The sequence below is a fragment of the Papaver somniferum genome, unplaced genomic scaffold (assembly GCF_003573695.1).
Source record: "Papaver somniferum cultivar HN1 unplaced genomic scaffold, ASM357369v1 unplaced-scaffold_132, whole genome shotgun sequence".
NCBI lineage: Eukaryota > Viridiplantae > Streptophyta > Magnoliopsida > Ranunculales > Papaveraceae > Papaver > Papaver somniferum.
In genome coordinates, this window is record NW_020622381.1 from 7,516,641 (window position 1) to 7,539,301 (window position 22,661).

The 22,661-nt window shown below is 35.8% G+C and overlaps 2 long non-coding RNA genes across 8 annotated transcripts; one reads left to right on the top strand and one right to left on the bottom strand.

The window, feature by feature from the left end:
- Positions 1-10,416: 10,416 nt before the first annotated feature.
- LOC113332980 lies at positions 10,417-12,369 on the bottom strand. 3 transcript variants are annotated; one of them, XR_003351752.1, is made up of 4 exons: positions 12,031-12,369; positions 11,620-11,743; positions 11,355-11,491; positions 10,417-11,137 (listed from the first exon to the last, which is right to left on the bottom strand). It is a non-coding gene; the product is annotated as an uncharacterized LOC113332980 (long non-coding RNA). The 3 variants fall into 3 exon arrangements; XR_003351751.1 differs by having other exon boundaries at positions 10,417-11,206; positions 12,031-12,368; XR_003351750.1 differs by having other exon boundaries at positions 10,417-11,491; positions 12,031-12,366.
- A 1,255-nt stretch (positions 12,370-13,624) lies between these two features.
- LOC113332661 lies at positions 13,625-17,222 on the top strand. Of its 5 annotated transcripts, none has more exons than XR_003351636.1 (11): positions 13,625-13,895; positions 14,036-14,145; positions 15,059-15,200; positions 15,423-15,517; positions 15,720-15,796; positions 15,939-16,199; positions 16,287-16,335; positions 16,493-16,555; positions 16,635-16,729; positions 16,828-16,867; positions 17,002-17,222. It is a non-coding gene; the product is annotated as an uncharacterized LOC113332661 (long non-coding RNA). The 5 variants fall into 5 exon arrangements; XR_003351639.1 differs by having other exon boundaries at positions 16,294-16,335; XR_003351637.1 differs by having other exon boundaries at positions 15,945-16,199.
- Positions 17,223-22,661: the final 5,439 nt, after the last annotated feature.

Here is a 22,661-nt window from a genome sequence, read left to right on the forward strand (position 1 = left end):
CTATAACTTTCAAAAGTTTGGCGTTCCCAACCACTATTCACACTATGGTCATAAAAAGGATGATGTCCATATTCAAATTCAGGTCGATACTCATTGTATTGGCTTCTATTATACCAGTTCGACATTCTTAATTGCAAGGGAATTCTACACAATCACAAACAAGGCTGACTCGACCAAATCAAACCTATAGAATCTAACAAACAAAAATCATGATGGCTCCACTTAGATTGTTTTCTAGACCAGCTTCTATTCCTTCGAAAAGGAATTCGATACAATTTGAGCACACCCCTATGGAATCAATCCGAGCTAATGTAAGTTGAATCGAGGCGAGGGAAGCTCAGTGGAGCTTTGATACCCAAAGCCTCACCGGTATTACAAGGCGGCGCAGTCACGCATTCAACTTACAGAAACCATCAAGAACTTTGAAGTATGCTTAAAAGAGTAACCAATATTTTTCGAAAGATTTTCCTACCAAGCTCGTTACCCTATCGGTCTCGTTCTAATCAAATTTTAAGCTTGGGTTCGCGTTAGGTTTCGTTTACCTAAGGCGGGCAAGAAGGGAACGGTGATGAAATCTGAACCCTTATCTTATATGGACAGTTCTTGCCCTTTACTAGGAAATTAAAGCAGTCGGTTCAGTCCTCAACATATAATCATCTTAAGGCAGACAGTAAACCCGCTGACAGGAGATTCGCGGGTGTTTAGAAGTTTACCTCCCGTACCAGACGGGCGAAGAACCGTTGTAGTCGACTCGGGCCACTGACTCCGGTGTCAGTGTGCGAACCCGAGAGGCCGAGATGATATTGTAATCGTCGTCCTTCCCTGCAAACAGTTGATATTTAGATTTTTTTATATAACCCTTCCGTAGGGTTTAAAATTAAAATAAATTGTCCAAAGTCCAGTCCAATGAAAAGAAATACAAAAAATAATAATAATAATTACAAAAAAAAAATGGAAAGTCTCTTAAAAAAATAATAAATAAATAAATAAATCTCTCTCTTTTTTTTTCTCTCTTTTTTCTTTATTTTTTGCTTTGTCTTTTTTCCTTCTCTTTTAGCTTTAAGCTTTGATTCCAAGGTCTTTAGTATCCAACTTCAAACCTGTAATACAAAGACACAACCAAAGAGACGTAAAAAGAACAAATGGAATAATAAAAAATAATAAAAACCTAAAAATTCTACCTAAGCACAAATCCGCGTCGGCGGCGCCAAAATTTGATAATATTTTTTGATGATGTTGTAGTAATGAGGTTCAAACTCTCGAACTTGTGAAGATTAAATTTAAAGATTTAATAAAAATATATATACAAAAATATTAACAATGGGCGAGAGGTACTGGGACTAAGGATTTGGCCGAATTCACTACACATGGTTCATTCATATATTCTTTGACAATTTAAAACTCAATAAAATTAACATGGACTCTGATTTTGCCAAGATAGATTCTCAAAACATCGACTGTAAGTCCTAAGCATGATGTATCAAAACACCTAAGCTAAGCATACATCATCAAATTAAATAACAACCAATTAATTCAAATCATATTTCAATTTTAAATTAATGCAAAAGTCATAAAAAAAAAGAATAAAATAAATTTACCCGTGTATGAAATTCACCCTCCTCCGTCGTCCCAGTGTTGGGTTTAGCTCATCATGATAAAAACCCGCTCATAATATTTATTTATTGCTCAAATGGTGTTTACAATGAAGAGAAGAAGAGAAAATGGTGTAAACAACTAATGTGCGACCCACAGGAAGCGTCACAAAAGAACGATAAAAGAGAAGTGCTATTGTCGCTGTGGTTCTAAGACCCACACCTGTGAGTCTGTTTCACTGTTGATAAACGACTGTCCCTGCGAGTCTGTTCTTCGTGTTCTTGGTGTTCTTCATCATCAGCAGGAGCAGAAACAGAGTTTCATCAACTCTTGATTTCTCGCTCCTGAGCTCTCCTATCGACCCCAAACTCTCGACACCCTTTCTACTCAACCCCAGCAACCTATTTATAGCCAACAGACCCATCGAATCTCGCTCATTCACTCCATATAATTCTCTTTAACTCGGCAGTAAAGAAAATATTTCTGGGAATATTTTCTTTCATGTTTCATCTTCTCACGCGTTTTCAAGCCTCCAAATTACCATATTTAACTCCTTCACGCTCCAACAAGTTGTGAGGGTCTTCCATGCACGCACAAAACACGTTGAATCTTCTCCAAATCACGTGAAACCCGTGATATACACGAACTGCCCTGTTTTCAACCCGTGAATTGTTTAGATGATTCTAGCCAATTCTGGTCGAACCAAACGCCCACAGTGTGTTTAATAGGCCATATCACAACTATCTACCAAAAATCATCCATTGAATCTCCCTAGAACACGTTCAACAATTCGATCAAAAATCTGCAGAAGTGTTCTCCATTTTCCCGCCAAAAACAAAATTCAAATGGAGAAGATGACCTCCCCCTAATCCTGTACTGGGGTGCGAATAGCAGGTGCCTTTTGGGGTGACCTGGGGTGCCCCTTAGTAATTGAGGTGCCCCTTATCCAACGGTGAGAGTCCGAATAACACGTGTCCTCTGGGGCTTTTACCAACTTTTCGAGCCGAATTTTCCAAAAAATGTTTATTTTCCAAAGGTGCCTACAAACACATAAAACACCAAAATTAGTACAAACTCGAGTGCCAACAATATATAGTATTGAGATCAAATTAAACACAAAAATGTGTCTATCAGCTAATGATTTACCATTAGGTAACAAAGTGAGACACGGTCTCACAAGATGCATGTATCACAAGGTGATACATTGAGGTTTTTCATGTGATGATTTTTTTTCTCTCTGTTTTCTTCTAGTTCGTTTCCTCATAGTAGATTCCGATCTTATTTCCTTTGTTAAAAGGAAGTTTGATGAGCTCTCTTGTTTCCTGAAATGATCAACGACACTTGACTGCTCCTCACATGAATAGTTTTTCAAGGAAGAAATTCTAGGACCTCCTGAAATCCGTTTCAAGAATTGGGAGTTACTCGGAACCGAACTCTTAGAGGTGGAATTTCCGGACATACCCTCTTTATCAGTAGGAAGTCTGATACTAGAAGTGTTATTAGACACTACAAAGTGAGGATATCTGGATTTATATAAGTTCCGAGAGGATTTCTTTTCATAAGTCTTCAATTTTACTACGAAATTAAGATCTGTTGAAGTTGCTGACCAATTTTTCACTTCCTCAATTGCAAAGGTAAGCAACTTTGTAAGTTTTGTTATCTGTTTCTTCCTACTAAAGCACTTCAATGCAAGATGACCTCTTTTACCGCAATGTGAGCAAACACGTGGATTATCAGAAAACGTTATCGGCTCATGATCTCTACCCGAATTAGTTTTTGTTACTGGTTTTTTACGCAATCGTTTCTTACCAGCTTTCTTAGATCGAATTCTCAATACTAGGAAATACCTTTGAAGATTCAAAGACAACATCAGGTTTTGATAATTTTTCACTTATAAGAACAATATTATTCTTTTCAAGGAATTTAAACTGTTCTTGAGCCAACAGTGGATCAAATTCAACTTTTTCTTTCTCAACATGAAGTCCATTCATTTAAGATGAGTGAGTCTCAATTAGATGTTTCTCTCATATCGCATCTTCCTTGACAGTATCATCAAGACTGCTAACCTTTTCTCGGTACATGTTAGTTTCTTGAATTAGCATTTTGATATCGTTAGTGAAAGAATTGATCATGAGAAAGGGATCACGCTCTCTATCTAGAGACTATTGAAGTTCATTAGTATACTGATCTTTTTCCTTTTCAAGATTACTGATTCGAGAAGTTTGAAAATCAATAATCTCAATAGCCTTTTTTAAATTTCTGGTAAGCTCCGTTTCCGATTCTGACATGAAAACATTTATGTGCTTGGTAGTTGTATCATCAGAACCTGATAACATAAGCTTATCTCCTCCAGATTTGGAAGAACCATTCAAGGATTTGAGGAAAGTCCCAAACACTTAGAGTAATCTAAATAATTAGGAGACATGTCGGCACGTGAATACAAATTCCTAGAGTGTTTTAAACATAAACTTATTAGGTCTTTCACGTATTTTCCTGCTCTGATACCAATTGAAAACGTGGTGGTACCAAAATACGCCACCAATTTTTTCTCAGGCAAGATGTATAGACTAAACTTGAATACAATCCCGAGAGTCCAACTTAATAAATCTCAATCAGTAATTATATGCAGAGTTTATATCTCTTTACCTCACAATCAGAATGTAAACAGAGACAAGTCCGTGAACCTGATTATTCCGTGAGAGTACTTGGACGATTCCAAAGATCAATATCCTTGACTCAATCAAGTCGAATCCAACAATTGTGATGTGAAAAAGCGGGGGTCTAACAACCACACCCAATATTTCGCTTAGCAATCTGTATGGACTAACTCCAATATACTTTTAAGAGAATCAACTAGACAGTCATACTCAATCTTAAGAAACGTATATCAAAGAGTTATATCTCTATTTCTCAATCCAATCTGTAATCAAACAAATAAGAATTTGCGAACCCGATTGAATATAAGATATAACTTGGATGGTATAAAAAATCAATATCCAAGTGTCAATCAATTTAATCAACAACCAAAGGTTGGATTCACAATTGATTGAACTTACTCACAACCTGTGATATTTCAATTATATAAACAAATATAATGCGGAAAAGAAATAACACAAACACCAGAAATTTTGTTAACGAGGAAACCGCAAATGGAAAAAAAAAACCCCGGAACCTAGTCCATATTTGAACGCCACACTGTATTAAGCCGCTACAGACACTAGCCTACTCCAAGTTAACTTCAGACTGGAATGTAGTTGAGCCCTAACCAATCTCACATTGATCAAGGTACAGTTGCGCTCCTTACGTCTCTGAATCCCAGCATGAATCTACGCACTTGATTCCCTTAGCTGATCTCACCCACAACTAAGAGTTGCTACGACCCAAAGTCGAAGACTTGATAAACCAATCTGTCTCACACAAAAAAGTCTATTGAATAGATAAATCTGTCTCCCACAGATATACCTATGAGTTTTGTTCCGTCTTTTGATAAATCAAGTTGAACAGGAACCAACTGATATACCAGACTTATATTCCCGAAGAATACCCTAGAAATATCAATCACCTCACAATAATCTTAATCGTATAGTAGAGAAACAAGATATTGTGGAATCACAAACGATGAGACAAAGATGTTTGTGACTACTTTTTATCTTGCCTATCGGAGATTAAATCTCGAGCAAATCTTAAAGAAGATAGTACTCAATCACAATAGAAAACAGCAAGATCAGAACACACAACTACAGAGAAAATAGTTAGGTCTGGCTTCACAATCCCAATGAAGTCTTCAAGTCGTTAACCTACAGGGTTTTGGAAATACCTAAGGTTAAAGGAGAATAAACTCTAATCGCAACTAGTATCACATAGCAGGTGTGAGAATTAGGTTCCCAGTTGCTAGAGTTCTCCCTTATATAGTCTTCAAATCAGGGTTTGCAATCAATGTTACCTTGGTAACAAAGCATTCAATATTCACCGTTAGATGAAAACCTGATTAGACTCAAGCTAAAATCTTTCAACCGTTAGATCGAACTTAGCTTGTTACACACAAATGAAAAGTGATTTCATTTAGATATGAGTAATCGTACCTAAATGTGTGCACCTTTGTTGGCTCAACAATAGTTAATCGAAGTTAGCCATATGAACACTTTCATACCAACCTTATTCATCTTAACCATAACTAGTTTAAATGACTCAAATGAAACTAGTTCTAGAGTTGTTCAATTGTTTATATTCTCATAGAAGTATACAAAACACAATTGAAGCAAAATCGATTTTGATTCACTCGAATCAATTCGTGAACATTATATCCACGGTTTTCAAAAGATTGCATTCCTCATTATATAAATGTATTAGTTTATGAAAAACCGATTTTAGAACATAACCCACTCCAGTATGCAAACGGGTACGCATACCTAAGTGACCGGACTAAGTTTGGGTCGCCAGTACGCGAACGGGTACGCATACCACCAAACTCAGTAAAGTCCCGAAACTTGAACTCCCGCCAGTACGCGTACCGGTATGCGTAGTTAGTTCCCGGACCTAACTAAACCAATCAGTACGCATACGGGTATGCATACCATGGTTCCCGGACATGGATTACACATATGCAAGTATGCATATTGTGCTTATATACAATTGTTCTAAACTCTCATTTCAATCATTGAAACATTCTCGGAAGACGACAATAGTTGTCCCACACAAACTATTAGCTTCAAAGCAATTTTCAAGTGATCAAATGATCAATACGAAACATTCTGAGTCTACATCAAATGATTGTCTACAAATCATGTAAAATGTTACCAGGTGATTTTCACATGATCATCTTTTGACTTTTGTCAAGAATATAAGATGAACTTGGTTAAAGCGAAAACTTACCAACACATATTTCGAGAAATATGTAAGCGAGTTAAACTCAGCTCGAAATATCAAATGTGTATAATTGAAGTCTATATAGCTATACGACTTTTGTCTCAAATAGGAGATAGAGTAGATAGACTTTTGAGTGATAGATGAGTTCAAGTCTCCACATACCTTTTGTTGATGAAGTTCCACAAGCTCTCCTTAGTAGTTCTTCGTCTTTGATCGATGAATGCCGTGAAGTCTAAAGATCAACTACACTTTCTATCCTAATCCGAGACTTAGCTATAAGTAGACTAGAAATCAAGACTTATAGTTTTAACAACTAAACTTGACAACAAGCTTGAGATAGCAACGCTTGCGAGTTCGACCGAGCAGTGCTCTAACATGATGGACTTATCTACTTGAATTTATTTTAACGTACAACCTGTGATATTTCAATTATAAAGATAAACAATATAATGCGGAAAATAAATAACACGGACACCAGAAATTTTGTTAACTAGGAAACCGAAAATGGAGAAAACCCAGGGACCTAGCCCGGATTTGAACACCAAACTGTATTAAGCCACTACAGACACTAGCCTACTATCAGAACTTCGGGCTGGAATATAGTCGAGACCGGGTCTACCGTCACAACGATTCAGCTGCAGTCGCGTTCCTTACTCCTCTTGAATCCCAGCAGGACTCCCCGCAATTGATTCCCTTAGTTGGTGTCCTTTACAGCCTAAGAGTTGATTCAACTCAATTGAAGACTTTAAACCAGTCTGCCTCCCGCAGATAAGCCTATATGTGATTTTCGTTCTGATCAAATATCAAGGTGAGGTGGGAAAAAAGTCTAGCAAGCCTCAAAATCTAGTCTTATGACTCCCGAAGAGCATCCTAGATTATTATTCACCTCACAAGTATAAACTTGTGGAATCACAAAGTCTGAGACGAAGAAACTTCGTGATTTTTATCTATCTTGTTTGTTTGAGCAAGGCGCGACAATAAAAACAAGATCGGGATACATGAACTATCAAGATAAATATAGCTTGACTTGGCTTCACAAATCCCTAGGTGAAGTCGCTAAACCTAAAAAGATTTAAAGGAGAGGACGACTCTAGTTTACAAGTAGGAGACACAAGAATAGTGTCAGGAATTCAAAGATCCCAGTTGTTTGAGGTTCTCCTTACACTACAAAAATACTGAGTTTAGTCACGCTAAAAAGGCGTGGAAATTAATCAAAATTTTGTGGCAAAAGATAGCTTGCCACGGCTGGCCTGCCGTAACAAATAGTCTCATGGCTATTAATATTTGCCACGATACTAGCCACGGCTTATTTATCATGGATATTGGTCCAATTTCATTTGCCACATGTTTTTCCGTGGGTAATTAACGGTAAGACTATGACATCATCCTTAATTACTAGCCGCACTTAGGGCTGTTCATGGTCGGTTTTGGTTCGGTTTCTAGCCAAACCAAAACCGAAACCAATATTATTGGTTTCTAAAAATCTAAACCAAACCAATCCATTAACCATTGGTTCGGTTTCCAAATGGTTCCAGTTGGTTTCGGTTTTTCCCAGTGGTTTCTGGTTAACCAATAATTATGTCAAACCAAAAAAAAGTACACAAATTTACAGATAAAAAAATCGTACTTGCCGATAGTATTGGTTTACACAAATATACAAACAAAAAAAAAATCAAGAATAGTTAAAGCTTACTCTAATTCTAGAGATCAAATGAATATATATAATATATCTTAATTTAGATATTGACAAATAAAAAAGAAGGAAGACGGGAAGAAAAAAGTCGAGTAGCAGCAGCTGTAGTTGGGGGTGGAGAAGGGAGGCGGCTGAGAGAAGTAGAAAGAGAAAGAGGGAGAGTATCATAATGAAATATTAGATTTAGGGTTTCTATTTATCCTCTAAATTAATGGGTAGAATCTAATACTTTTAAATCGACGGTAGAAATTAAGTTTAAAAATTAATCGGTTCCCCAATGGTTTTTGGTTCGGTTTTCAGGTCAAACCAAAACCAAACCAGTAATGTCGGTTTTTCAACATTTTTTACCAAACCAATCCAAATCTAAATGGTTTGGTTCGGTTTCTTGCTTATTGGTCTGGTTCGGTCGGTTTCCAACGGTTAACCCATACCATGTTCAGCCCTAGCCGCACTATTTGCTGTATGCCAAAGATTATCGAGAAATTGTTGCATCTTAAAATTCGTAGAAAGTTGACACAAATATCATCCATTCAATAAATTTTATTTATAAAAAAAGAATTTACATTATTTATCTTATCATTATAATTCTCCTCTCAAGTTTACACAAAGATACAATGAAAGAATGTAAGTACCGTAATTCCCTTTTAAGGTACTTAGAGCTAGGAATAGTCTTCGCGGAGCTGGATAACATATTGAAAAGGATCATAATACCGTTGATTGGACACTGTAATCATCTTCCCCAATACGAGTACCAAAATTGCTTGATGAGATCTGTTGAGGTGACTTGTCCGAATCTGATGCTGCAACTGATGAAATATCATGAAATTCTGTTGCGTCAGAAAAATTTCTAGGCAAGGTAATTGTGAAAGTATCTGCAGATGAGTGGTTCACTTACACCGTCATGTTACCAGGAAGATGACCTAACGGCCTAGCACAGACCGAATCTCTTGCACAATGTGCTGACATATCTTCTGTGTATACATATATCTCACTATCAGACATGTGTATATAGGAAGATACGTGGAAAGCATGCCGGCCAAGACATCAAAATACAATGCACTACGGAACACCAAATAAACCCCAAGGAGTTACTTTATCTCATCTTCAAAAGAAGCTAAGATCAACGGTGGAGAGAAGGTTAGCTGACACGGACGTGACAGGGACAGAAGACACTTGTCTGACACGAGCAGGCATCTCAACTACCCTCATTAAACACTCTGAGCAGTATACGTGTCGATCAACCCGTGGGAGGAGCGAGGATGTCTCTGCGTGATCAAGTGGCAAACGCAGACCTCTGCGTGATGGACACAAGACACTAGAAGATAAGGTTCCAACGGCCTTCAGAGAGGGGTCCCACACTCTAACCCTTTAAATACCCCCTCTCCACCAAGAGGAAGGGGGATCGGAGAAATCAAGAAGGAAAGGAGAGAGAGATTTCGAGTGTAAGTTAATCCTTTAGAAGCGAAAATACATGTAAGCCCAAAAGTCATTCGACTACTCTTGTAACCGTGAAGAACATAGTGAAACAACAAACCCCGTGGACGTAGGCCTTAGTGCTGAACCACGTAAACCTCGGTCTTGTTTATATTTCAGCACTTTATATTTGCCTAACCCCATGGATCTTTACTTGTATGTATTGTTTTCTTTGTTTTTACCTATATCCCGTGCGCAAACGCCCCGCATGGAGTTGTTAGATGAGGCTGTGATAAACCCGAAGGTTTTGAGCCAAGGAATCAACACTAAGATATCATCATCACAAATCACTCTAGATTACGATGATTGGTTGTGAGCATTCGGATGCCTTCGTGATTTGAGTGTTCACATTTTCTTCCTTTTTCTTCTTGGACCGCGAAAATTATAACCGAAAATGCAATAGGACATAGATTATTATAAGAAGTAAAGCTTAAGAGGCACTGCCAAGGACAGCTAACAGTTGAGAGAATAGTAAATAAAAATGAAAATTATGATAACATGCGCCACTATCTGGACTTCCGGCAAATTCACCATTTATAAGTATTTGAAGAAATGTTGGTGAATGGCTACATGTTAAATATTTTAAGATCAGTCAAACATGCAATTGGTCGGAAACTCCTTTAATGTAGATCATTACACAGTTTTCATTGATATCTTATTGAACATGTTCATAAACTTTATTAAAGGACAATTAAAGTACCTAGTTAGTAATCATTCAAAAAAATATTAGAATTCGCAACCTTGTTAGTGGGTCTGATACACTCATGTGTGTCAGGGTCACGTTTGCACAGTTGTGGAGTTCGCATACCTTCACACTCAAAAAACAAAAATGATACCTACACCACAAATTTAGGCAAAAACAAAAGCATGAAATCAACATTGAAATTTAAAATGACAATAATCACAAAGGGAAAAAGGAAAACAGATATAAACTGACACGAATGCATTCCAAGACAACAACAACATTAGAAGATGCAACTTTTCCTTCCATAAGCAGATGGAAGTTTGTAATCTCAAATTCCTACTGTATTATTCATAATGAGTATCTGCATTTAGACGTCATTTGTCATCATAGTCAGAAAACACAATCTGAATAAGAATTATAGCTTCAGAATAAAAGAAAATTTATACATAGAAGTATGTTTCAAAAACGCAAATAACATTGTCATATGAATGGAAGCTACATGAATTCTAAGTTAGATTTCACAAAATAGATCATTACTTAAAGAGACGCCCCAAATTAAATGTGCAAAAAGGATAATGACACACAGTTTAGTTCTACTTCGATATTCATGTAATAAGATGAGAATATAATAAAAAAAATCAACCCGAGCTGATAAAACAACATCAAATGTTTATGTATCAAGATAGATTTGAAGCCTACCTAATATCGTACAAAACAAAATGCCTAAGCCTGGCTTTACCTGATCCAATTTCTTAACCATGGATACAAATAAAATCTCAAGCCTCATCGCTGATGACCAATTTTCCCGTGTCACATACGTATTCAATCTTCTTGGTCCAGTTAAAGAAAAAAACTTGATTAGAATCCATAAAGATCTTGTTGATTATAGAGTAACCCTATATTCAAAAAATCAAATCAGATGAAATGATTATTACAGAATCCTAGGTGAAGTAATCAAAAACCTTAACATTCTCTTCTTCTCTGTAAATCTAAACATTGATGAAAGACGAGGAAAGAAGAGAGTTGAGGGGAACTGAGACTTACTTCTCCACGATTTAAGTTTGTCCAGAATTTTACGAATTATAATTTAGATAACTCATCTTTCCTGTCTGTCTCACCAGAACTATTGAAGTACCACTCTTTCCCTCCCATCTTTGCTTTCTCTGTAATAGAAAATACACCTAATAGCAAATACACCAACAAAGATTTCACAAACTATATAGTGTATTAAATTTAAGAGATTAATAACTTGAAAATGAATAGAAAGTTAGGGTTTTGATTTGACAGATGTTGAGTTGTGATTTACTACCAGGAATATCCCAAATGCTGAATACAAGAAATCTACTCAAAACCCAAAACTAAAGATGAAGAGATGAAAAGCAGCAGCACCATCCTTCGGATTTATGGAATCTGCGAGATCACCGATTGCAATTCTGAAACCAATTGAAATATTATTTTTTTTTAATTTTATCGTACTAGGAAATCAAATAGACAACCAAAGAAAATTCTTACCCGTTAGGGTAAAGTAAAATCCAAATTGAAAATCAATGAACATCTATTGAGAAGGAATGAGTAACTTGATTCCTTAATTCAAAAATGCTTCGTATGGAAAAAAAATTAAATTCATATAAGATAACCTAACTTCAGTAACCAAATTTAGGAGAACCGATTCTAAACGAATCCCACATTAGAGATATAAAAAATCAGAACCTTTACTTACCTGCAGGTTCACGTTCTATGTCAAAGCATTTGAAAGTAGTTTTTATGAAACTTGATACAGATTACAGATACATGTAGAGGAAAGAACCCGAAGGAGTATAGGGGGAGGTTACTTTCTCATCTCATGTGAACGTGGGTTGTTCTGTATTAGTTGAATAAAAAGTACGAAGTTTCTGCCTCTCTGGTCATTAGCTACGGGATAACATCTTTATGTCGTAACAAAAGCCCACAACACCCCCGACCCACTATGTCGTGACTGGAAGTCAGTAATCGCATTTATAACTTGCAAGTGATTAGCATGTTGGATCCCGTGGAAAATTTTCATCTTGGCGTAGCTAATTGGCTATCTATTGCTACGACTATGAATCAGGGCGTGGCAATATGTAACTAATTGCCGCGGAAATACAAATCTGTGGCAGTAGGGGTGTGAGTAAAAGTTGATATTTTTGTAGTGTTATATATAGACTTTCAAGTTCAAGGTTGATTTAGATTTAAGCTAAGGTAGCTTTGGAATCAAGCAATCAATAATCACCGTTAGATGAAAAACTTGAATTGAGATTAGCATAGCAGAATATACACTCTGGTTAGGATGAACCGTAACCGAACCATGTACAATGACTTGTTTATGAAGGTTAGTTGAAACTATCCAATTGAACGATAAATTTAACCATTTTCATATATGATTGAACCGGTTCTCTAAAACTCCACTTTAAGACTTTAACCTTGAGTCACAAATGAGATCAAATTAAACATGTCTAGATAGTGTTTTTAGTCAGTTATTCAAATGTCGATTATCTCATAAAAATAATTCAGATGCATCTGAAAATATTCGACATGCTAAGTATGTGTACTGTACCTGTTCGTGAATATTTTTGTCGTGGTACGTGTACCGGGTATGTATACCCTTAAAATAAAAATGGGTATAAGAACGTACAGATCTTTTATGGTTTGCATGCTGAGTATGCATACCTTTTTGGTTTTGAAACCAACATATCTTTTCCGATTTGCATACTAGGTACGCGTACCTTCCTGGTTCACGAGTCCATAGACTTTTTATGGTATGGATACCGGGCACTCGTACCAAAGCCGAACTATACATACACCAGTACATGTATTGCAGTTCTGGACTTATAAAAGTTCTCCTAGTATGTGAATTGGTATACATACTGTCATGTATCCAAATTTATAATAGTTCTATATCTCTCTAATCACTACACCAAATTCCTGGATTCGTAACAGCAATTCGTACCGGCTTTGTGGCCGTTACGAATTTCTCGTTACAAATGGCCATTACGAAAAATTAGTAAGAGGCTATGGCCGTTACGAATTTTTGAAAATTTCGTAACAGAGGCTAGCCGTTACGAATTTTTCATAAGCGTGCCAGCCACACGCTTCGTCATACCTGGGTCGTAACACCTGGAGCCTGTACGTGTGCCATTCACACACGTACCATTTTGTTTCCACCCAAACCGAAAAACATTAGAGGATATTTCCTCCCATGCGTGTGCGATTCACATGCGTAATATGGGTATACCCTAATGAAAGTATATCGAAAATTTTATTTTCCATTTCTTTTTTTTCTCTCTTCTCTTCCTCTCAGCCGATGAAACCATATGAGTTTCTGCTCTCAGCCTCTCGTCTCTTTCTTTCAGCCGATGAACCAGATCGAGTTTGATGAATCAATTTCGATTCAGTTTGTTCATCATCTATAATAGGATTTTTAGGGCATCATAAATCGTTGTAGGGTTTCAGTCTGTATTATGATTCATTGATTTTAGTTTGTTCGTCGGAGTTCGAACTTGGAAGAAATGATCTTCACTCTCAGCTAATCGTGTGAAAGCATCTGTTCTACTTTGTTTAATTTAGGTATTTTTTGGTTTTGATTTCGATTTATTTTCAACTAGATTTAGGTTTTCATTTTAGGGTTTCAAAATGATAATTGATTTAGGGTTTCTTGTTCAATCGATTATGAGATTTGGGTTTCTGATTTAGGGAATTTTATTCAGATTTCTTTTCAGATGCAGATGGGAATTAAGTTGATAAGTTGACTGAGAAGCTACAAGGGGTTGGAATTGCGGCTGGTAGTGCTGATGGTGTTATCCTAACTACTTCTAAGGTAATTTTGATGTTTTTGTTATTTTGTTTGTTTTTGTGATTGATTGGGTTAGGGTTTTTGAGGTTGAGGTTGTACTTTGCTGCAATGAACTATAGTCAGAAGGAGATACTGATATAATTGTTATTGGTAGTTGAAGCTATAATGTTTGAGCTAATGGGTTGTCATGGTTGTTTGCAGTTCAGGAAAATAAGTAGAGGGAGTGGTCAATTTTGTGTACTATGTGTACTTATCCCGCTGATCCTGAACATGTATACTTCGCAATACTACTGATTTTTTGGGATATAATTCGAGTTTACACTATTAGCTAATTCTAAACGATTGTCCTAACTAACAAGGGGGAAAGAGGCTTATCTTTGATTCACCTTGCTACATATTCATGGCGTTTTAAGCTAAATGGTTTTGAGATAGTTTCACCTTTGAGTATATATTACATTTTTTTGATTCCTTTTTTGGTCTTTACACGGTTATAGCCTTATAGGTCAGCGGTTTATTGTACGGGGACTTGATTAGTTCAGACGTGGGCATTGTAGATGTGGGAAGCCAGTCTTGCCAGCAGAAATGCTGAATGGGAACTGCAGCCTTTAAGTGATCACTCATACCTCTTTGATTTGTGTGTTTTGCAAACCGACTTAAATAGCAAAACTTGCATTTTCATATTATTATGCAGTGGTTTATGAGTTCTATTTTACTTTCTCAGTTCTATGTTACGTTCAGATTCTTTTTTTTTTAACTTAGATATTTTTTGTTGTTTCAGTTTTGATTGTTGATGTTTAGTGTAAACAAATGTTCAGACTTATGTGAGTCTCTGAATCCATTTTTACATGTTTCCTAATGATTGAAATGTTTGATTCTTGCGTTCATTTTATTCAGACTTATAATTTAGTACATTGCTATTTGGTGAAACCCAAAACAGAAAATTTATCTTTGAAGGAAGACGAAGGGAGTTGATTACGTCCTCTTTGCTTTATCTTGTTGGAGCTCTAGTAACAGCAGTTTCACCCAACTTTGCGATTTTGGTGATTGGATGCATAATATATGGTATGGGAATTGGACTGGTGAGTAACTATCTTATTTCTCTCAAACCTTTTTTTGTGCACAGTGTCTTGATCTGTGATATCTCCAAGTGCACATACACAATAAGGACAAAGTGATTAACTGCGTTAGAAAAATCTTACCATAGTTCTCTAGGTCCAAGATAATGTGTGTCGCGGTGTTGAACAGTTTCTGTAGTAAACTTGTTTCTTGCAAGAGTTTTTGATGTCCTGCAATGCTTTTAGGCAATGCACCAATGTACATTGCTGAGACTGCACCAAGTCAGGTACGAGGACGACTGATTTCTCTGAAAGAGCTCTTTATAGTTCTAGGAATGCTTGTAAGTTCTTCACATCTCTATCCTTGTTGTTTATTATTGTGGAAGTGTTAGTTACAAAATGCATTATGAGGTAGTCAATGAGTAGTTACTATGTCTAGTGTAATACCCCACCCGATGTTATTGTTTCTGCAAACTTCTACATCAATTTGTGTATGTGATGAAACTCTGAACTTGTAAATACTGGGTTTTATCTCTCTTGCAGTTAGGTTATACAGTTGGCAGTCTGGAAATTGATATAGTTTCTGCAAACCAATCCAACACCAATAGTTATTATGTCTGGTATAATACCCCACCCGATGTTATTGTTTCTGCAAACTTCTACATCAATTTGTGTATGCAATAAAACTCTCAACTTGTAAATACTGGGTTTTATCTCTCTAGCAGTTAGGTTATACAGTTGGCGGTCTGAAAATTGATATAGTTGCAGGATGGCGTTATGTGTATGCTACTAGTATTCATGTATCTTTGCTTATGCGATTCGGAGTGTGGTGGTTGCCCCCATTACCACGATGGTTATTATGCGCCATAGAAGGAAAGGGAAATACAAAGGAGGCAAGAGAAACTGCAATATGTTGTTCGCGCCAGATGATGGGTGGAGCCATTGGTGATTCAGCTCCAGAACAAGTATATGAAATGCTTGAAAGCACTTACCGTTGGTGTTGGATTGGTTTTGTTCCAGAAGGTATCATCATTAACCCAATGTTCTATAATTTTAAAAGCCTAATTATTTTTATAATATATATATGCGTGTATGATTCTCACATGGCAGATCACAGGGCAACCAAGTGTGTTATCTTTATCTTCACTTCAGTTTTCAGGTATCTTTATCTTCACTTCAGTCAAGATTTTTATCTAGAAGTGGGATTCACGTGATGCAATTAGAAGATGTGTATGGGGATCACACATATGAGGAAGGGTTAACAATTGGATTTCGTGTTTCAGTTTCTTTAACATATTTTTCTTTTTGCTGTTTAGGTATGGTGGGAAATGAACTACAGTTGGATTGGCATCAACTTGTGTACAAAAAAAACTTACTGGGTAAGTACTGATTCCATGTTTCTTACAGTACTTTGGTTTGTTGCGCGTGCGAGAGCTTATGGACTTTGGTTTGTTGCAGGACCAATTAGAATAATGGCCTGGATCAATGGTTGCAGTTGCAGTTGGAGCTCTTGATGACTAAATCATGGACTTGTTCTTTATTACAAAACCACTGTAAGTATTTCTCATTCTTCTTTTCTCCAATTGATATTTTTTTTGTAATTTCATCCGTATGTAGTATAACATCTTAGTTTTGTTTGTTTTTAACATAGGTTGGTATGCTTATGGTCATGCAGTTGCAGTTACAGATAGGTTTGTCTGACGCGTTAAGTTCTCTTACTTCCATGCAACAATAACTTCATAAATGCTCCAGTTTATTGGGTGTGTCATCTCTTCTAGTTTTTGCTTACTTCCAACATCTAAGTATAAGTTTTTTGCGTTAGCAGGTTATTTGAATGATGCATTTTTTGATCGAAAGGCTGGAGAATAAAGCAGCGCAAAGTTTTGTAAGTTTATATGTAGGAAGTTAGTATGTTTCTATGTATTCCCTTAGAAATTTAGAACAGTTAACAAATAATTGGTACTTAGAAGAATTTGTGTACTTAACAAAAAAAAATTGTACTTAGAAGAATTTGTGTTCTTTTTTGACATGAATTGGTTGAATGTGGTGTGAATTGATTGTTGAATGTGATATGAATTGATTTTTGAATGTGGATGATGGATGGCATGAAAGGTGATGCAGGGTGATAGAAATTCCGGCTTATTTCCGGCAGAAAATGAACTGTCGGTCAGCCTTGACCTGGTTGACCAGGTCAAGACTGACTGGCAGTAATTTTTTTGTTGTTACAAAAATGTCCGTAACGGTATAGGCAGTTACAATCTGCAACTTAGTAACGACTTTAAGTTGTTACAATCTTCCACGTAGTAACGGCTGAAAGCTGTTACGCTAACTATGTTACAAAAAAAATTCATAACAGCCCAGAGTTGTACTACGTGGCAACTTCGAACGGCTTAAAGCTGTTACGAGGGCCGTTACAACACAGATTCGTAATGGCCGCAAAGATCTTACGAAAATATGTAACGCCCCCTTTTGCACCAGAAAAACGCCGTTACAACCCGTTTTAGTAACGGCTGAGCTCTGTTACGGATCCCAGAATTTGGTGTAGTGAATCTGTGTTGAAAATCACAGTTTATACTACATCAACTGGTAACACCAGTGAATCTGTGTCGAAAATACGGCTGATCCAAAATCATGCAACAACTTACAAAGCACCATCCAAGCATATACTACATCAACTGGTCAACTCATCAACAAGAAAAAATCACAGTTTATACACCATCCTAAACTTTAGTAGGATGAAATACAATGGTTAAGCTTTATCTTTCAAGTACCCACTTTACCGCATCCACCCAAATAGCTGTGTATCCAGTTTCGCATGATACACCATTGAATCTCACCACAACTTTAAACTTGAAATAAATGAAGGATTACATAACCATTATGATTTGATTCTCAAAGGAGATTTCTTCATATCTAACTTGCCAATAGTTAGTAAAATTACAGAGTGATTGGATAATATTCTTCAAAGAAGAGTTTGAGTTATGTCTGGGAAATTATCTTCTATCTGTTGATTAGTTAAAAATGTTTCCATCCTGCATAATATTGGGTTCTCTTGCATGTTAGACCATTATAAAGCCCCGTTTTTAGAGGAAAATCAAAAATTTCTTGGTTATGGATAAATTCATTTAACAACATTTTATCTCTCTTAGAACCTCCAACTCTATTTCTTTCGCTTCTACTGCATGTGGCATTAAAATCACCAGCAATGCACTATAATTCAGAAACCCATCCTGTTAAATATCTATTTCTTCCCAAAATTCCAATCTTTCATCATAATCACAAAAAGAATATGCATTTGATAGACCATTCATAGTTAGCCCATCTGTATTTTAGTTTGACTGTAATAGAATGCGAACCAATGATTTCATCTAATTGTTTAAACAAATTATCATCCCAAATTAAAATTGCACCTCATAATCCTTGAGATGGAATTTGTAGCCATTTATTGCTATGATTACCCTAAAGATGATTATCCAACCAAGCAGTTACCTACATAATTTTGTTTCTTGAACTAAAACACAACTTGGTCTAGTTCTTTTTTTTTAATCCTTACCATAGTGTTCCATGACAGAATTCTTAAATACATTTACATCATCTAAGCCCAAATTCACAAATCCCCATTCTCTATCTTCTATATCAATTAATCCACTTTGATTCTCCGAACCCAATTCAGAGTCTTCGATAACATCCTCTACTAAGCTTACAATCTGAATTGTTGTTGCTTTTTCTCTATGAACCATCTTTGCTTCAGATAAGCTAAGGTGTTTTGAGACAATCTCAACAAAGACTTTTTTATTCTTCAAAATTTATACTTCAGCGAACAACAGACAGAGTTACAAGAGTTGCAGTTCTGTTAGTGGCCCTTATTTCACTCGAGGTTGAAGTATTGGAATCCCCCAACAAAATTTTATCCTCCCGTATTAAGACTTAACTACAATCACAAGTTAAGGACATCCTATCTACTAAAAGAACTAAAAAAGTTAGTTTGGCATTCTAATCAATATTGTTGTTTTATATAATTACGTTTCTGTTATAGCATTGCTCGGTTGAACCCACTAGCGTTGGTCAAGTTAGTTATCAAATTTAGTTGACAAAACACATTCTTGATTTAGTATACTAAAGTTAATTTCAGAGTAGATTAGGTTTACGAAGTAGAGTATAGTATCGAAGTTATGCTTTAAGGATGAGGATTGAAGACTACAAGAAGACATCAATGAGGACTTCATCAACAAAGGTATGTGGTGACTGATTTCATTTGGATTCTTGTTCAATTCTACCTTTCTAATCTATCGAAACAAATGCTCGATCTATGGAACAATTCCTATGATGGTAAATGTACATTTATGTATATATACTCGAGGTTATTTGGGCCATGACTTTTGTGACAATAACCTTTATCCCTGGAAAGTTTTCATGTTATAGTGAATGAGCTTACGAATTCAAGGAGCCAAGAATCACTCAATTCTGAGTTATAACAAAGAAGTTATGAGTGAAAGTAACAGTTATAAGTGTTGTTGTTAGTGTTGCAGTTCGTTGGTAGCAACAATCCAATTGTTTGTAACGGTTCACGGACTTGAGTGCAAAACGTGACTAGAAGCCTTTTTTTAGTCAAGTTTTTGATGTTTCCTTATATATGCAAGATGGCTATTCTTCCAAACACTTTTGATTAACATATTAAAGTGTTTGTGATTTTTAGAATTCCTTCCTAAGTTAAATTATGATTTATTCACATAAATACAATTTATGCTAAAGTAATTGTTTATTTAATTATCTAAGCAAGAGTTGCAACTTAGGAAAAACTCCCAAAATTAGGAGAGTCTTGAAAACGAAAAATATCTCAAACTTGCTTAGAATTCAAGCTACCTTTGCTTAGCTTTCAAGCTACCTTGTTCATTTTAAATAAGGGTTTGTGAATGCTACAGTTTTTTATCCCTTGGAAAATAGGTATAAGCTTTGTAAGGTGGTTTTCCACGTCTTTTGTTCTTCGTGAACAAGAGTGAGATAATTAAGTCTTTGCCTTGGGGATCGTAAAACTGAGTTGGGTATATTAATCATGTACCCCTAGTTTTGACACCCAATAAATATACCCTTATACAACAATAAATATACCCCTATCATTTAAAAACCTTATCCACTTAAAATTAAATTACCTTAATAACCTCACACATGTAATATTTTTCTTCATTTCAAAATACAATTATTTTTTTCTCAACCACTTCACGGCCGCCACCACCACCATTAGCACCACCACAACCACCACCAACATTCAACTACCATTCCACCACCGTACAACGAATACCACCTACTAACCGCCACCACCACTCCACCACCGAACCACCGCCACCGCCGCTGCCATTCCACCTCCGGTTGTGTCAACAATTAAAGTTGATCCCCAAAATAAAAATCAAAAAATAAGAAAAATATAGTGCCAACAACCGAAGTTGATCCCCAGAATATGGTGTCAACAACCGTAATTGATCCCAAAAACAAAAAACAGAAAATAAAAAAATAATATGGTGTCAACAATCGAAGTTGATCCCAAAATCAAACATATAAAAAATAAAAATAGTGTCAACAATCAAAGTTGGTCCGCAAAATATGGTGTCAACAATCGAAGTTGATCTCAAAAAAAGAATCAGAAAATAAAATAAATAAGTTGATCCCCAAAATATGGTGTCAACAACCGAAGTTGATCCCCAAAACAAAAATCATAAAATAAAATAAATAAATAATATGATGTCAACAACCGAAGTGGATCCCCAAAATTAAAAATTAAAAAATATTCATATTAGTTATGGTATCAACAACCGAAGTTGATCCCAAAATATGGTACCAACAACCAAAATTGATCCCAAAATCTAGTGTCAACAACCAAAGTTGATCCCAAACATTGATGTGATAAACTTAGTGAACCTGATGTGTATCGAACACGCATTTTCTGACGTGGAGTCATGTGTGCTACCATTACACTACAAGTTCGTCTAATATCAGCATACACCACCTATGAAAAAAATTATCAAATCAGGGAGCAACTTCCATAAATCTATACATAATCACATATCACAAATTATTAAATTACATGCATGGGACCTAAGAGATAATATGTGATAGACTAACCGGTCACGCACGTTTGGCTAACGAAGAAACACAAAAAACTAGATTTTAGTAGGAGAAATTTTTTGATGGGGACATGGGGGACAAATGTGATGTTAACATGTGTCGTTCATATTTATTGTTTTCACAAATCACGTTTCCAAAAATACCAAATATAAAATATAAACAATTAAGATAAGCAAGATTTTCTCCAGAAAATACATTTCTTTTATATTTTTGGAAATAAAATTTGTTGAAAACAATTAATAGGAAAAACATGTGTCAACATTTTATTTGGCCCCATCAAAAATTTATCCTTTCAGTAGATCTAAAATATATTACAAGTAAGTCAAAAGTTCAAACAATTAATATTAATGATTCCCAACCATATGGCCTTTAACTTGGAAATTCACCAAAAGTGACAAATTAAACCATAAAAAATGAAGTACCAATGAATACTCATGTAGAACTGATCAGTTTTAAGGTCATCCATTACACTAACATCATTAAAATATGGCAAACAATACGAATTTATGTATGTGATTCATCAAAAGCTTGCATTATCATTCCAGTGGTTAAAAAAATATTCATTAAAAGATATAGTTCTAGTTCACAGTTTGTGGTTAAAAAAAACAGAATGTAGTAATGTACCAACTCCAATTCCAATTCCAATTCCAATTGGAATTCCACAACCAACACCATCTCCAAACCCCACTTCCATATGCTAGCTCACCAACTTTACCAATTCCAACTCTTACACCTCCACCCACTAACAACAAGTACTAACACCAGTGCTGCAACATCCACCATCACCACCTCCCCAACAACAACACCAATATTAACTGTTGTTATATATCACTGCCACCATCACCTCTCATATTAAGATAATAACAAGTTAGACGCACATTCCAAGGACCATAAAATGATAAGACTACTTTATGGAGTTCAAGATTTAATGGGGATGGTTCATTCTTACCTGGCAACAACTGTCTAATAATCAACAATTTTGAAAAAATGACTTCTAAGAAACAACTCAACTGCTACATACATTATCCTGAGATATTTTTGACGTGATTTCCTATCATTTATATAGGAAACTGAAGCTCCGTAAAAAGTGCTATGATTTTTTTTTTCTTTTTCTTTTATCTCTACTATCACCGGATTTTCATATATCACCTGTTCCAACTTAACTACAGAGACTCATAAACTAGTTACAATTGAAAAAAAAAACACTAATTATACTAGTAATTCAACACACTAAATCACCAAGAATCTAAGAAAAGAGGTAACTAGTAATGCATACCGTTTAGCTCGTTTTAGATCTAATGCCTAAAACTCAGCAAGTTTATCAGGAGCCATTAGCTTTTCATAACATCTCCACAGAAAACTCTC